Source organism: Lissotriton helveticus, chromosome 9 (assembly GCF_964261635.1).
Source record: "Lissotriton helveticus chromosome 9, aLisHel1.1, whole genome shotgun sequence".
NCBI lineage: Eukaryota > Metazoa > Chordata > Amphibia > Caudata > Salamandridae > Lissotriton > Lissotriton helveticus.
The window spans coordinates 441256314-441272734 of NC_136070.1; the positions used below are offsets into that span (position 1 = coordinate 441256314).

At 44.6% G+C, this 16421-nt stretch overlaps 1 protein-coding gene across 4 annotated transcripts in view; it reads left to right on the forward strand.

Moving 5' to 3' along the window:
• The window catches only part of KLC1 (kinesin light chain 1), a 406453-nt gene that overhangs the window by 370711 nt on the left and 19321 nt on the right, over window positions 1–16421 (forward strand). The window lies entirely within an intron of this gene.

A 16421-nucleotide genomic window follows, 5' to 3' on the forward strand; every position in this document is an offset into this window, starting at 1 on the left:
ATGGCGTGAGTTGTAAACGCATGCAAACTAACTTGTCATATTCATCAACAATCCATTAGAAACAGTTGATGGCAATACAGGTTAAAAATTTAAAACCACATTTTATAAAAATATAAAAATCAACTGCAAATTTATCATGTTTTCCCATCACACATACAATGTGCAGCCATTCCATGTTATCTCAGCATGTCTTAGCTTCTTTTCACCACCTTGTTCCTTACACACTAAGCGCATGTAGATATTTTGAAACTGCATGCACTACAATCAAGGTAGTGTTTGTTTTACATGCACTTAATGCAGTTTCATATTGGAATATGTCTAACAGCTCGTGCAATGGTTTTATCCATTTTGACCTACACCTGGTATAGGATTTACAAAAAACATAAAAGATGGCGCTCGATCTCCTTGTATAACATACATGCTGGACATACATTGTTGCCTTCACCCAGAGCTGGCCACATGGATGTAAAGGAGGTAATAGACTTTATGTAACATGCCCTCTTCAGGGGGGCTGTGGGTTTTCTATCTGGTCTAAATCTTCAAATTTATAATCCCATTTGGACATGAGAAATGTGTCAGTCGGTCTACCCAGGGAAGACGATGGATGTTGTTTGGCCTTAAAACACTGCCAAAATCTTTTTATAATGACATCTAACCAATATTTTGGCAAGCCAAGCTCTGCAAGTGATTTTTAAAATAGGACGGCCACAGTATTATACTCCTATTTTGCCTTCCAACCACTATGTGCAGTTCCTCCCTGTAAGGTTCTAAGTCTTTATTAGTGTACACCCGAACCCAATATAAAATTGACCCTTAACTTCACATGGGCAGCTATAGATTCTATTGTCAAATCAAATCTTGGGGGGAGCATAGCAGTACTCTGGGCAAAGACAGTTCAGTCCATATGACGTCATTTTCAGCTTTCTGTTAACAAGAAACGTTACAATGCACCCATAGTTCAGACCCATAGTCAGCTCCACTGATTGCTTGAGCTCTATATATCTAAATAGCTGACAATATAGGATGATACGAGGATTGCCTCAATAATTTAGATGTGAGTAATCCTCTGTTTTAGGATAACAGTTGTTTTTTAAATAGTTGTTCCGGCCACAAATGTGAGTCTAATACTCTTATCCCCAGGTAATCAATCTCCTTCACATTTTTTAGGTAGCTTCCACGTATACATATCTTCCCTCTGGATTTCTTGTGTGGGTTAAACACCATTAACTTGGTCTTACAGGCATTTACCTCCAGGTGGTTGGTAGAACAATATAGGGCAAACTTCTGTATTAAAGTTTTGAGACCCATCTCCGTCTTTGACATTAGCAAGGTATCGTTTGCAAAAAACAAGACTGTTTCTCCGACCACAATGGGGGCATCATTGGTGCAATTGAAGAGAAAATCTAAATAACCATTAATAGAAAGGAAAAACAGAGTGGGGGTCAGACCGCAGCCTTGCCCGCCTGCTCCACCCCCCCCCCCACTACTGTATCATGACTTTCCTTGTCAATTCTCCGTTGGTCAATATCTAATCTTATCTAATCTATATAAGGTTATTGGTATGTAGCCACTTCAGCATCATTAAAATTTCCATGAGGGTTCCCAAACCGCAAAGTACCACCCATAGTTGTTCCAGGGGTACCATGACAAATGCTGCTTAAAGATCAACGAAGGCTACGTAAGGGCTACCTCCTTCAAAGCCCACCACCTTTCATTTTATCAATAGAAAGCAGAAGATTTGATCCACCGTACAAGCACCCGCTCTAAACTCCGCCTAGAGATGGCTGAGTACATCTTTGTCTGCAATCCAAGTATGCTCCCTTTTAAACTAATTGAACAGTAGGTGGTTGGATCGCTACATGGACCCTTTTTGTTTATTGAGAATATCTCCTCTCCGTGTATCATAAATGGGGGCAGCAGCCATTATAGCTTTAGTAATGGTGTTTATGTCAGAAGTTCCAGATGGGCATTTCAGATCAAAAGCGGTTAGCTGGAATTTTATCCAAGTCGGGGGGCCTTGCCAAGTTTTTAGGCCTTTATCTCTCTTTCAGTATCTGATAATGAATCTTTAATACGGTGTTCACTCTTAATATTCACTTTGTAGATGCTATCCATTGCATGAAAAGAGATTGGATTTTCAACTGGATCATTATACAAAGATTCAAAATGGTTAATCTATTTGCTACTCTGAATATGGACTTGGCATTGTAGAATTTGTGTATCTCCAGTGTGCAACAATGAACCAAAAACTATCAAAAACATTAACTTTTTCTGCCTGTAGGAAGCCTTTCCACTGCTTCTTTTCCCAATCCTAAGATTTTTAATATTCCGCCTTGATTCCAGGGGCAAATAGGAAATGTTACTGTATTTGACATTGAAATGTACTTGTATAAGACCACTGTGTATTAGAAAGTCACTGTAACACACGATCACGTGTCTTGAACTGTGCGTGTTGTTTTTTTCCTTGAAAACATATAAATAAAGTATAAAAAAAAAATAGGAACCATACCAGCTCCGTCTTCCTTGGCACAGTATCACATGTAGTAGCAGCAGTTTCCATGAAACAAATGGGGGTCGGACAACAAACTCTATTCTTAATTTGAGAGAAATGTAACTTGTGAAATTTACCCCCCCTCCCCACTGTAAATCAGTGTCATTGTTATTCAGGTTGGCTAGCACAGTAAAGTGATTGCTGGTAAGTGCTGGAGCCTATGTGGCAAGGGTGTTGGATCGCATGGCGGGCAGGGACAAGCTCTGTGGGCTGTAGAAAAGGCGCAGAGGTAACATTTTGATAGTGTCTGGGCAAAGTTGAGTTGGACAGGATGAACTTCTTAAATCAGCCACTATAGATGTTAACAATGACACAGTTGTGGTCGTGTCTTAGGAACTGAAAAAGATGGTGGCTCTTTAGTGGAGCTCCGGATCGCCATCCCGAGTTATCCCAATATCCACACATTTATTCGGTCTGTCGAACCCACAAGCCACTGAGGAACAGTGAGGGCACGTAACGAGCTGGTCACTGCCCGTGAGTCGCTGTAAATAAGCAGGCATTGAACATCGATAGGTGTGAGGCCCTTGCAACACTAACCAGCATTACCAGCACGCCTAAGAGTAGGGGTACAGCTGGAAGCAGCTGCAACGCGCTTCCATCGTGTGGTGGATGCAAGCAACAGCTGGGCCACCGTCGAAGAACCCCCCCACCCCACCCTCGCCAACACACTCAATGCCCGGCCAACTCGGGACACTGCCGAGCGGCCAGAACTGACATGGTGTGCCTGGGGAGCTGAGGCCGGCAATCACGGTGAGCACCCAGGGCCTGACTGTGGTTGCAACAGATCTGGTGAGAAAAGACAACATCGCCCGCACGGACACGCCGTAAAAGGAGAAGTGCAGCCATAGTGGATGGAGGTGGTGACTGGAGGCAACGTGGTGCACAGCAGCGGCTGCAACACACTTTCCACCTGCAGGGGAGACGTGTAACAGACGAGCCATTGTTAAAAGGCTCCTATCCCCCGCATTCTAAGCCCGGCCGCAATGAAGCGCGGCCGAGCAAAGCAGGTAGCTGAAGAAGCTGCGGTAGGCCCAGGGAGTGGAGGCTGGCCGCTGCGGTGAACCCCAGAGGTCTGGCTGTGGTCACAACAAACTCCAAACTGTACTGTTGGAGGTGTTGCCGCCCCGGGGAAGGGGATAGTGCAGAAAAGAGCTAGGTGAGCCACGGAGAACAGTGACAGTTAGAGGGCGATAAAGTGCACACGCTGGGTGCAATAGAGGTGGGGGGAATACTGGAGCATCAACACATAACACCCGCAACCCAGTGAGCGGATAAACGCCATATACTGTATCTGGGGAATGCACGGCAGTGGCTAGAGATCCGAAGCTCGGAGCCACACAGAAGGGAAACAGATCAGGGACCCCCGCATGACTACTGAATTTGGTGGCCATAGGTGTGGCCCAGGTCAGTTCAGGGAAGCGGTTCTGGGCAGCACTACTGAACCTTTGTAGCCTCACTGAGTCGGGAGAACCTGGAACCACGGTGAGGGATGCCCAGGGGCTCAAAGCTAAGCAGAACAAAGACAAAGACATCGATTGCTGCACAGGATCTACGGATGAGACCCAAGGGACAATCTGAGACGCAGACCAATAAAATGGACAAATACGCAATCTCAAAGCCAACGGCAGCGGCCCAGGAACATCGGCCGGAGGAGACTGCAGAACCCTCTTTGAGTGCCATAATGGCGGCAATTATGGATCTGAAAGGTACGTTTCAGCCCAAACTAGAAGCATTGACGGTGGACGTAAACCTTCTGCGGGCCGATCTTCATAAAATAGCTGACAAAGACGCGTCTACCGAGACAGAGGTGGCACACTTGCAGACCAGCATGAAATGCCTCGAGGAAAAAGTCCTGTCCCTCACAAAGCAGCAAGAGGAAATTGCTACTAAGGTGAAGGATCAGGAAGGGTGGGCATGCAGAAACAACATTAGAGTGGTGGGGGTCCCGGAAGGCATGGAGGGACCGAGTGTCGACCTATTACTGGGGGACTTAATCCTCAACTACCTAAATCCTAAATGATTCTCCAATTATTTTACCATAGAGTGTGCACACAGGGCACCCATACCCAGGCCCAAGCCTTGCACCCCACCCAAAACAATGATTGCACGGATTCATAATTTCAGGGACAGAGACACTATTTTGCAGGCAGCGTGCACACACGGAGATCTTCACCACAAAAATGCATTGATTTGTTTCTTGATGGACTTCACGCTACAAGTCCAGAGGCTGAGGAGAACATTCAAGGGCCTCAAAAGAGAACTGCGCAGCAAAGAGATCAAATATTCAATGCTGTTTCCAGCAAAGTTGAAAGTGGAATGGAAAACATGGTACTTCAAAACAGCAGAGGAGACCTGGGAGTGGCTGAAGAGCTGGCGCACAGCGGGCCACAACTCCCAGAGAGATAGTATACGAGGATCACAGAAAGACGAGTCAGAGGGATCTGCGGCAGAAGGAACACATGCATCTGAATAGGACAGGCGTGAGAGGAGGGGCTGGACTACGAAGTCAACGTCAATGTGCCACACAGGTAACTGTATGTATGATATCAGACACCATACTATAGACGGGAAACAAGACTTTGTTAATGGGACTACACCCACTGGGAAAGGTAGTCGAATAATGGCCCGACGTGATGTCGGCAGACACAAAGCTGAGGTCAGAGGGATGGGGGGTCAGGGACAGGGCTCCAGGTTGTTCAGCACCTGCCAACCCCTGCTTAGTTCTCCAGTTCATGGGCGACAGGCACTCTACGAGTTGGGGTGGTGGGTGATTGTGGAACCCGGTAGCAGGGGAGGGGGGAGGTACAGGCGGGAAATGAAGTGTTATTTTTGTTGTTTCAGAAATGTTTATTATTTGTTCAGATGTCGATTGCAGAATCAGTGCAGACTTCAGGGTGCGTAGTGACATGGCTGATCCATATATGGTTATTGAAAAAGCAACTTTACCACAAATGGAGAATCAAAGTGCAAAAGTGCAGTGCCGGGTGGAACACCAGCGCGCCATCAACCTTAGAGTACTGTCTTGGAATGAAAACGGTCTGGGTAATCCAATTAAACGTACTATAGTTTTGCAGTACCTACATAGAAATGCCCCCTACCTGGCGCTGCTTTAAGAAACACACCTGAAGGGCAGCAGATATAAAGTATTGGATAGATACGTATGCAATCTCGTAGCGCATTCGGTTTACACAACAGGATCGAGAGGGGCAGGGATAGTGCTTAGGACAACTCTCCCCCTGGTGGTGAAGATCTGGCACGACCCGTTAGGACGATATGTAGCGCTCACTGGGACATGGGAGTGACAGACCCTGAATATTGTTTCGTGCTATATACCACCGGGCATGCACAGGGGGGCACTGTCGGCGTTGGGGGCCATGCTGATGGACCTCCCGCCAGGGATCTCGATACTAGGAGGAGACATGAACTCCACTATAGACCCAGAGAGAGAGAGAGAGATAAACTAAGGCAAACAGGGGGCGGGGGGATAGAGCCACAGCCACTTTGAGCATTTGTAGAGGCCATGGGTTGGACAGATTTATGACATCTGCATAACCCCCTGAGAGCGACAATACACCTTCTACTCAGCAGTGCATGGCAGTTACTCTCGTATTGATCACGTGCTAACACATAGGGGAAGTGAGGGATGGTTCAGTAACGCCCGAATTGGACCACAGGGAATATCAGACCACTCACCGGTGGAGGTGACCCTGCAGGGCCCCGATAAGAGCTAACATATTGCCGCTTAGAATAAACCCCTGGGTTTTCAAGAATAAGGACTTAGCCAACCAAATTAAAGAAAGGACTCAACTCTATTTTCAAGAAAATGAGGAATCGGTGGAATTGGCATGAACCCTATGGGAAGCTTTTAAGCCAGTAATTAAGGGACACATCCAGGCTCTCCTTGGGGGCCGCAAAAAAGAAAAACTGATCCAGTGGGACACATTAGAGGAAGAAGTAGTTTCACTGGAGGCTAGAATATTATCTGGGGAAAATGCAGATCCACCTCTCACATCGCCTTGACATTAAAAGACCGGAAATGAAGGACCTTGCGGAGAACGCCGCTTTGTATTGCCTTAGCAACACAAAGAGCCTATATGAACTTGGTGAGAAAGCTGAATTGCCAGGCCTGGTTTGTGTTCTCATTCCAGCCCTGTATATTGGTTAAGAAGGAGCAGATCCTGCGTAAATCTGGACTTTGGATTCCAATCATTCATGGGTCTCTTCGTCTGTTAGTCACACTTTCCTTGCACCCACCACAGCATATAGACTAGGGTAGTGGGTCAATCCACTTCAGCATTGCCTCCCTTCACTAAGGGATGGCATTTTGTCCGTGCATATATGCACATTGCATACAAAATAGTGCACTTCTGTGCCAGTGCCTGTGGACCAATAAATACTTTAGTTTAATGGAGTGCTTTATTTTTTATTTTTTAACAACTACGTTTTTCACAGACATAGACAACTGTCTCTCAATCATCTAATGTATTGGTCACATGCCTGTAGTATGTGTGTGTAGCGCACCATGCACCATTCTCCCCCCCCCCCCATTGCAGACCGCAACATTGGGCTACTCGAGGGGGATGTTTTGGTCTATAAACTACCCTTTTTAGTGTGGCTCGGGCATCCCTTGACTTTTTGATCTACATTTCAGCAAGTCAGAACATAATCTGACAATATTTCACACATTGTGTGAGGTTATCATTAGTTTTTATGGTGCCCAGCACTGGAGAGCAGCATTTGAAATGGAGCCAAAGCACAATCATGGCAGTTCAGTTGCAAATGCAGCGAAGGTGGTCCATGTACATCACTCCGTTCCTGCTTGTGAAAGACTCGGCTTGTATAACTACAAAAGAAAGTTGTTACTGCAGTGCTGTTATCTGCAGTATTTTTTTTATAATTTCAGACTACTGGTTTGTAAATGACTCCCCGTTGCAGTTTGTATGATCAGCTTTGCTGCTCTCTTAAAGTATTCGCATATGGGGACTGTTAAATCCATATTCATTGTATTTTTGTGGGTACTGGGCTGCACTAAGTGTTTTTGAAGGGCAGTTTTAAAGCCAATAACTGATTTTGGTTTCGCCTTCTCTGTAAAGGGTACATTCTATGTGACCTATACCGGTGACTTGAAAGCAGCTTCATGCACCAGGAAACTTGAGCCCTGTGTTTTATGATTCACTGAATTTGTATTGAAGTTTTCCAAAGAAATAAACCCTAACTAGTATAAGAAAAAACAACTGCCCCTCCACCTCCAGCACTCCAGGAAAAATAACGTTGAGTTTCTCATACAATGGCAAACCCCACCAGTGAGGCTGAGTTGGCTATAGTCGATTTTAGCACTTCCCATTCGTGTGGTCCCATCCCCATCCTCTCTTTACGATATGGTCATAAACTGCAGTGCTCATAGCGTCCATGGGCAAGTAGATTCTGTGTAGTCCTTCACGAAAAATTTCTAGAGAGTGTCCCACAATCTTAAAAATACCTTGTCCGTACCCTGGATAGCATTTGTAATTTTTTTGTCTCCAATTTAAACCACATAATATGCTACCAGTCCTGTATGGAGAGAAGTAATCCCCATTTATCAAGAAGAGTTGTGTGGCAGAAATTAAAAGTAAGTTGACCAGTTGTCGCATATTGCTAATTTTCTCAGACTTTACGCTTTGCACTATGAGAGATGGTCCCGGTCTGCTGAATCTAACTTTGTCAAGACATTAGACAGAATCCTTCTAATCTGATCATTATCCTGTTCTCAACACCCACAATAGCTTATCAAGTGAAAAAGCCAGCTCCACCATTCAAGACCTGTAAAAGACACATTAAAAAAGCTACCAATGCATGCCATTTCATAAGGTCTCCGATCCATCACCTAATAAGCAGAGGACTTCACGTCAACCATCTCACAAACCTTTCCATGGAATTTATACCAACAACCCATATCAACAAATCAGACCCCCCCCCCCCACTTTGAACAAAAATTCAGAGAGACTTCTTAATCCTAGACTTCAGATGGACTACCCACAGATTCAACTCTAGAGTATACCCAAATGCCATACTGGAGCCAGAAAATGTTTAGCGGTACTCCCACTCACAGATAGGAGTCATGCAGCTTTGCACCTACTGCGATAGGAAGCGATGGAGCAGAGCTGCATATAAGTGGCTGCACTCCCCATGCGTGCTGACATCAGTTTCTTTCTTCCCATGCCTTTCAGTGTGGATTAGGAGCTCCGCTCCCAACTTTGACATTCTTCTAATGATGCCAAAAAACGTTTCCACTGAGTGCTAGGGAACAATGTCCCCACTGAAAACAACAGGATTTAATCTGTGCCGTGTCTGCAGGAAGCAGATATGGGTCATTATCCCGCATAAAGTATGCCTTTGGTGCCTGGTCTCCAGGCACCATTCAAAGTTGTGTGATAAACATGCTCTAATGCACTTGAATGTATCAGAGGGATTACCCTAGGAAATATAGGAGTCTGGGTTATTTAATTATTTAATACCACGAAGGTCCATAAGAGTGTTAAAATAAGGAAAAATGAATTTTACAATAAATGTAACAAATGAACACAAATATAGGAATATTTTATTCCATACTCCTTAATCTCAATTTTGCAATCATCATCAACAAGCTTGGTGAAAAGAAGTTTAGTGAAAAGTGCTCAGTGCTGACAGGCTGTACACACTGTGATTAGGTAATTCCAGTGCATAACACACAGTGATTTACTATATCCAACAAAGTAGACTAAATCAGTAATAGAAATGTAAGGTGTAGTTGATGATGTTTCGATCTCCGGAAGATGTGGGTTCATCATCAGGATGGGACAGGATGCAGAAAAAGCCTGGCAGCAGAGTTGCAGATTGCAACAGATAGGTCCACAGTCGGTCCTTCCAAATTCCTGTGTTGGATTCAGCAAGAAGAGATGGGAAGGCACAGTAAAGCAATGGTGCAATATCTAGGGCTTCTTATTAGGCATATTGTAATTGAAGAGCCTCCAAGCTTGGTATATAAGGGTTTGGCCATGTTGTAAAGGTAGAGACATGCGTGACCCAAAACCACATTTATATTAAGGATTAAAGTATTATTGAGTTTTGCCTGTGAAGGCAGAGGGGGCGTGGTGGAAACTCGCAGGTTACACCACCCAAGATCACCACTGAGACACCGTCAGAGGGGATACTTTGGCAGTTGTGGTACATTTCCTGACTGCTGGTCTGTTTCACCCTTTCATTGGAGAAACGCTTGGCCCACCTGTATTAATTAAGGCTGCTCCTTATATCCATCTCTAGAGGTGTAACCTGTGAGTTTCCAGTAAAATGAAGCTTATGACTGTGGAATAAAGCATTCCTAATTTTACGTTCATTTGATACATTTATTGTGAAATTCCTTGGATTAACACACTCAAAGGTGGTTTGAGACAAGAGGCAAAGTTGTATGTTGCCAATCATAAAAAGAAGCTGCGGTCTCAATTTCTTTTTTGTTCGGACTCTGATTCTTGGTTAAAGCAGGGTGCACCACAGGACTCTGATGACGATTGTGAGGGGGATTGCTTGCCACCCCCTTCTTAAAGTGCTGATGCTTTATACCATGATATACAAAATCCCAGTGTCCTTGATACCTCCCCTGAGACTGAGTTTGACTCGCAACATGGGCTACCTAAGAAAGAAAGTGCCTTATTTGCAGTGAAAGTTTGGAGGGCAGCCAAATTGCTAGAATTACATGCGCCTTCCATTGAAACTAAAACGGTTATTTTGACAGAAATGTTGCCGCTTGGGCCAGCATCATATGAGCCTTTGCTCCCATTTATTGATGCCTTAGCAGATACTTTGATGGCTATCTGGCCAACACCATGTTCTTGGCCAGGCTGCAAAGGCCCGCACCTCGTGATAGATTTTCTCACCAAGGACCCAACTCTGAACAGTCTCATTGTTAAGGCGTAGACCATTAAGGTGCACCCTAATTAATTTCCGACCAATCCCCTTATGGTTTGTTCTGCCAGCCTGGTACTGCGATCCATAAATGCAGTCTATTTGCCGATAGTCTATTAGGCCGTCGAGAAAGATCTTTCCAGGGGTTCATGAAGACCTTAGAGCCTTTCTGTCTTAGGCAATATCTGATGGGCAGAGTACTTTGTGTGCACAGGCTTGGATTCCATAGACAGAATTGGCAGGGTAGTGGGTACTAGTGTTGTGCTTCGTTGACACTCCTGGATGAGGTCAGCTAGATTCTCTGTGATGTACAGGCATTAGTGATGGATATGCCCTGTGACATGCCCCTCCTCTTCAGAGAGAAGAAGGACTCAGATTTTGAATACTTCAAAGACAGCCCAAGCTATAGCCTGTTCCTCAAGGCTGCTGAGTCTTGCAAAACAATTTCTACACCAGTTCTTGAAATTTACAAGCTGTTCTGAGGGCTAGCATATAGGAGAGGCAATCTTTCCGGCCAGTGGGGCAGCAAAAAATAAATAAAATAAATCGCCAAGTTCTTTAGACCGCAGATGCCGAACTGGCAGGCCAGCAGCACCACCAATCCTCCAACTTCTCATCTGCGGCTACAGTGGACAACAATCCGCTTTAGTTTTCCCCTCAGCAGAACATGCCCAGCCAGAGGGAGCAGGATCCAGCCCTTCCAGCCGGGTTGGCAATCCATCACATTTGACAGGTGGGTCTTAAACTGTTCAAGTGGCTATGCCCTTTCTTTTCTCTATTCTCCACCCAATATCCCTGCCACACCAGCGCACATTTTTGAAGAGCAGCTGTCCTTTCTGCTAGAGCAGGTATGCCTATTACTCTCAAATGGTGCCATAGAGGGGGTACTGGACTCCGAGAAAGATGGGGGTTGTTAATTCCATTACTTACTTTTCCCAAAAAAGAACCGGTCTTGGACCCCTGAATGTCTTCCTATGGAGGGACAAATTGTAAATTATTACATTGGCTCAGTTCCTTTCTGCCCAGGATCCAGGAGACTGGCAAGTGACCCAGGACATGCAGGTTACATATTTCCACATCCCCATCCTACAATAATCCTAAGAGGTGTACCCTGCAGTTTAAGGTAGACCAACAGCATTTTCGGTTTTCCCTGCTCCTTACGGCGTCACCTGCACCTTTTGGGTGTTAATGAAAGTGATTTCAGCCGTCACAGTACAAATCTAGAGGTCAGGATTTCCTTTAGTCTCCTATCACAACGACTCCCTGCTGAAGGCTGGCTCACCGCAATCAGTCATGGAGCACCTTCATACTATTGCAGAACTCTGAACATCGCTGGGAATGTCCTAAATGAGCTACGTTCCACATTCTAGATCCAGGTGAGGGTGGCTCTGAAGCTTCTTGGACTATTATCCTCATGCATCCTTCTTGTCAACCATGCTAGGTGGCACTCCTAAGCACTAAAGTGAAACTACCTGCCTAAACCTCTCTTGCTCAGAGTTCTGAAGAAAATCAAGAACGACTGGGCCCAAGTCATCCTAGTGGCTCCGAATTGGAACATGAGCGTTTCAAACCCTGAAACTCAGGAGCATCTAGCCTCCAATCAGGCTACCACTTTGGGAGGACTTCCTGTCGATCCTTCTACATGCATTCTTTGCTCCACCTCACCCCTGAAAAGGGAAGGAGAGGCTTTACTGGTTGGACCCTAGAAAATCTTTAGGTTTATACATTAATCGTGCCAAGCATCAAGGAGTGTACGGTCAGCTTTTTGGCGGTTCTCCAGAGCAACAAAAAAAAGACCTTGCAGAAGAGGACCTAGTTGAGGCAGATAGTCCTCTGCATTAAGTTCTGCTATCCACTTAGCAAGATGCAACCCCCAGAAGGTCAGAGAGACCATTCCAACAGGGCCAAAGCTGCTACCGCTGCAGTGGTGTGAGAGATGCAGGTCTTTGATATCTGCTAGAGCGCAACATGGGCATTCACAAAGCAGTACTGTCTTGGCAAGAAACACCTACAACTATATTCCTGCGGTTTCCAGGCAATAGCTTTTTAACCTTCATCTATTACATCAACAGCCTGTCAAATCTATCCACATACCAATTACACCTGTTAAAGAAAATAAAAAACTCCATACGCGCTGAGGATTTCAGGGCATCAGTGCAAATTCTGGTATAATTGCACATAGACAACAGCAACACCACTAGGCTGGCTTTCCTAAATCGATAATTTCACCCATAAGGGCCACCTTGCATGCTGCAGCCAAACTGGTGACAAAAGCCAAGAAATCAGATCACAGTGCCAGTTCTGAAACCACTCCTGTAGTTCCCCTTTTGACGTACAAATCTCCTTCAAGATGGCATGTATTACACAACAAGATGTAAAAACAGGGCTCCAATGTAATCTTCAAGAACATCTGTGCACCTTTTGGTGACTTGTAGTAACAAGAGGGAAAGAAATCCTATTCCAATATGTCCCTTCATCAAAAAAAAAAAAATGCCAAACATGTCTTCTTATACCCTGAGCCCATACTCTGGAACACATTTTCTGAAGACATAAGAACAATCCCTGAGGAGAGACAAATGCAGATGACCAGGTGCGATGAGAAGTGGACAGACAACTTACAAAATCAGCGCTATTTCTCGGAATCAAGGCCTCCTTGAATTGTTGTGACTGTACTATGGAAATAGACTGGGGTGACCTGGGAGGGGAAAAGGTACACTGCGAAAGAAGGGCATTGTAGGGCTGTTGAGCCCACTTCACGAGACCTGGCAGAAGGGGAATCTAATCCGTGACTGTACATCTGGTCTGAGTTGTAGGCGGAGCCTCAGATTTGAACGTGGGCATAGAGTTCTCTGTTGAATCAAAAATCATGTGTTATAGATTTGTTGTAGGGAAGAGGGGGTGATAGACTGCCGCTTGTACTGGACATAGCAGCATATCTAACAGCAGATGTTCCCCATTTGACTGAAGCTGATTTTGAAGTCCCTAGTGAAAGAGAACTTGTGTGTTACACAGCAGCTAAAGTTGGCAACATTCGGACCACCACCCGCTTCAATCTCCCCACCCACCACAATCTCCCCACCCACCCGCTACCAGTAAACAGAGGGCCTTCAGCTTCAGTGGTGCTGTCGTGTTTTGAGAAGCCTGGAACTTCTGTGCATACTATGGTCATGCGTACGGATTCTGTTATTGGCTTAAACTGCAAGCTCCCCAGTAATATAGTAGCAACCTTTGCACACTCTCGTGTCCATGCTGCTTTTTCTTAACATGTTCTGAAGGAATTTTGCTTTCTTTCATTGTTCTACCTCAGATGTCATGAAGATAAATGTCCACCTTGCATACATTTTTGTGTAGCCATCATCGACTTACAGAACAACTGTCTTCTTTGATGTTGTTTATTGAGGCTATATGCAAACCCCTCAGTGGGGGAATGTGGGCGGTAAGAGATTGACCAGTGAGACCTACACCTGTACAAACATCTTATTGGGTGTTTTTTTTTTTTATTTATGTTTTTACATAGCGCGCGGTGACGCCAGGGATTGATCGTGATGGACGTAATGTTGAACGGTGCGCTAAAGCCCTAGTGTTTTTCTAACACACAAACACATACACAGTCACAAGTCTCTCTTCCTTACGATACTGATTATCACTTATGATGTCGCAGGTGCCAGCAAACAGCAGTCCTTTATCTGATAAGTTAATGTTGTTTGGGACAAGCACTTAACTCAGTTGCAATAAAAGATAGTGTAGTCATAAAAACGTTTTTGATTTATTTATTTATTTAAACTGTTGGTTTCTGCCTTGTCTGCGATTCGGATCGGTTCAGCCAGACTCATCCATCTGTAACATTAGTGAGGGGACACCCGATTTGCGGGTAATTTCACTCCCCTGTTCCACGTTTCATTGGATTAGGCAGCTGGTAGCACTATGAGTCACCGCTATTTCTGTTTCAAGAGAACATGCTCGAAGCGACGGAGAGTTGATGATTGAATCTGGGAGAAAAACGAATGTGCCGCATTTATTGCTCCTGTATAGTCCTCGAAATAACACGCATCTCTTGAGGATTTGATTGAGTGTATACACAATATTTTGTACTTGTGTATATTTGCCCACCTGTGCACTAAGCTCTATTACTTGCATTGATTTGTGGTGTATGCAAATAAATGGTATGCAAGTAAATAAACTGTAAAACCTGCCTGTTTCCTGCTTCTTTTTATTTCCTCGTAAGGTGATCTTCTTGTACCACTCTGGGTTTTGCAATCGATTTGATACTTAACATTCCTAAAACAGATTTGCAGGCACCAACTTGTGAAAAGTGCCCCTTTAAGAAGTCGTCATATTTTGTGTGCGCATTTCTGAAAGGGTGGTGGAATAGGACTGATTTTGACAGTGGTACAATGATAGGAAAAATAATACTGCCTCATCGCATAAACTCAGCCTGCGGGGAACTGCCAATGTATATTATCACCAATAGCAATTATCACCAGGTTTTCCACTCTGTATAGAATCAGCTCTGATTTAGGATTAAATAGGGTGTTTCCTAAATAACATAATCTGAGATATAGGTGAAGGTGCCACCCCTTCCCCAATCTAAATCAGGTCCCGAAGTGTAAACGAGGAAATACATTAAAATGAGGTTCACATTCTCAAACAATTTCAGTTTCTTCTTTGCTAAATACTCAGAATGGAATCAAATACAATCAAACTATCAAGTCAACATGTTTAAACCATGTATGGACATACGGCCTTCATCAGGACAGAAATACATTTGATTTTGTAGAATACCAAGGTACTACTCTTAGTTTTGAAGAATATCTGTGCTATACTGTTTCCACTGATTTCACCATCCAGTCCATCTCTGCGAGTATTTTAAGAACTTCTTAAGGTGATAGAAATGCTTATACTTTTCAAATATCCAAGCTGGTCCTGTACACTTAATGGGCGCAGAATAAACTATTTTTATGTAAGGAAGGCTTTTACTTTATCCTATACTTCTAGGATCAACACACAGCAACAACTGCCTGTGTACACTTGAGCTTAAGGACACCAGCATCGATGTTTGCACCTTCCAAATGGATTCAGTTAGTATGGGTTCTATTGAATTCCAGCCTTTCAACAACTATCAACTCTCACAGATGGTAACATGCAACTGCTAGAAATTGGCTCACTTCAGCTACAGGACTGTGACATCTTGGTGGTTCCAGAGACTTCTTCAACTGCTGGAGTCCTATCTCCTTTTTCATTCCCTGCAGCTCCACCTGGTGGTACAGAAAAACCAGCTGAAGTGTAGTCAGTCAAATCTCATACCGATACGGCCCTTCCTGATTCTGATTATAAGACAGCCTGTGCATGCGCTTAACTCTCTGGAGGGATATCCCTTCTGATTGGCCGTCCACAGCTTGCGATGAGCATAGACACTTGTAGTATGGGTGAGGCATGCCTTGCTGGGCTTGAAAGCCATCTTCATAGCCCAGAGAGCCTTACTGTCACGGTTAAGATGTAGAATGGAGATGATCTACATAGGCATCATACCCCTCTCTATATGAGGAAAGAGTGGGGCCTATATTTCCTGCCGCTCTGCTGGATTGCAGACTGTCGAAATGGGTTTTATAGTGCAGCAGCATTTTAGAATGTATCTACCACATTGCAGGATTGACAACACCACAGTGGACAATGAACAGGCATCTTTACTCCTCACAATAGCGGCAAATTCTCCAAGAGGTCTCAATCCCATTCTCAAGGTCTGAGGCTGTGCATCCACAAATGCCTTTGCAGCTCGGGTAAACATTAGTTGTTACCTCTGGCTCAGGAGGGGTTCCATATGCTCAGAGGATTGTTGGATGTAATTGGGATGTTTTGGAATGTCGTCCCTACAATTGCTTGAATTCCAAGGATGCCACAGCAGATCAGGAGGTCCTCTAGGTGCTTTGACATTGTAACACCCTCAGTCCGGTTA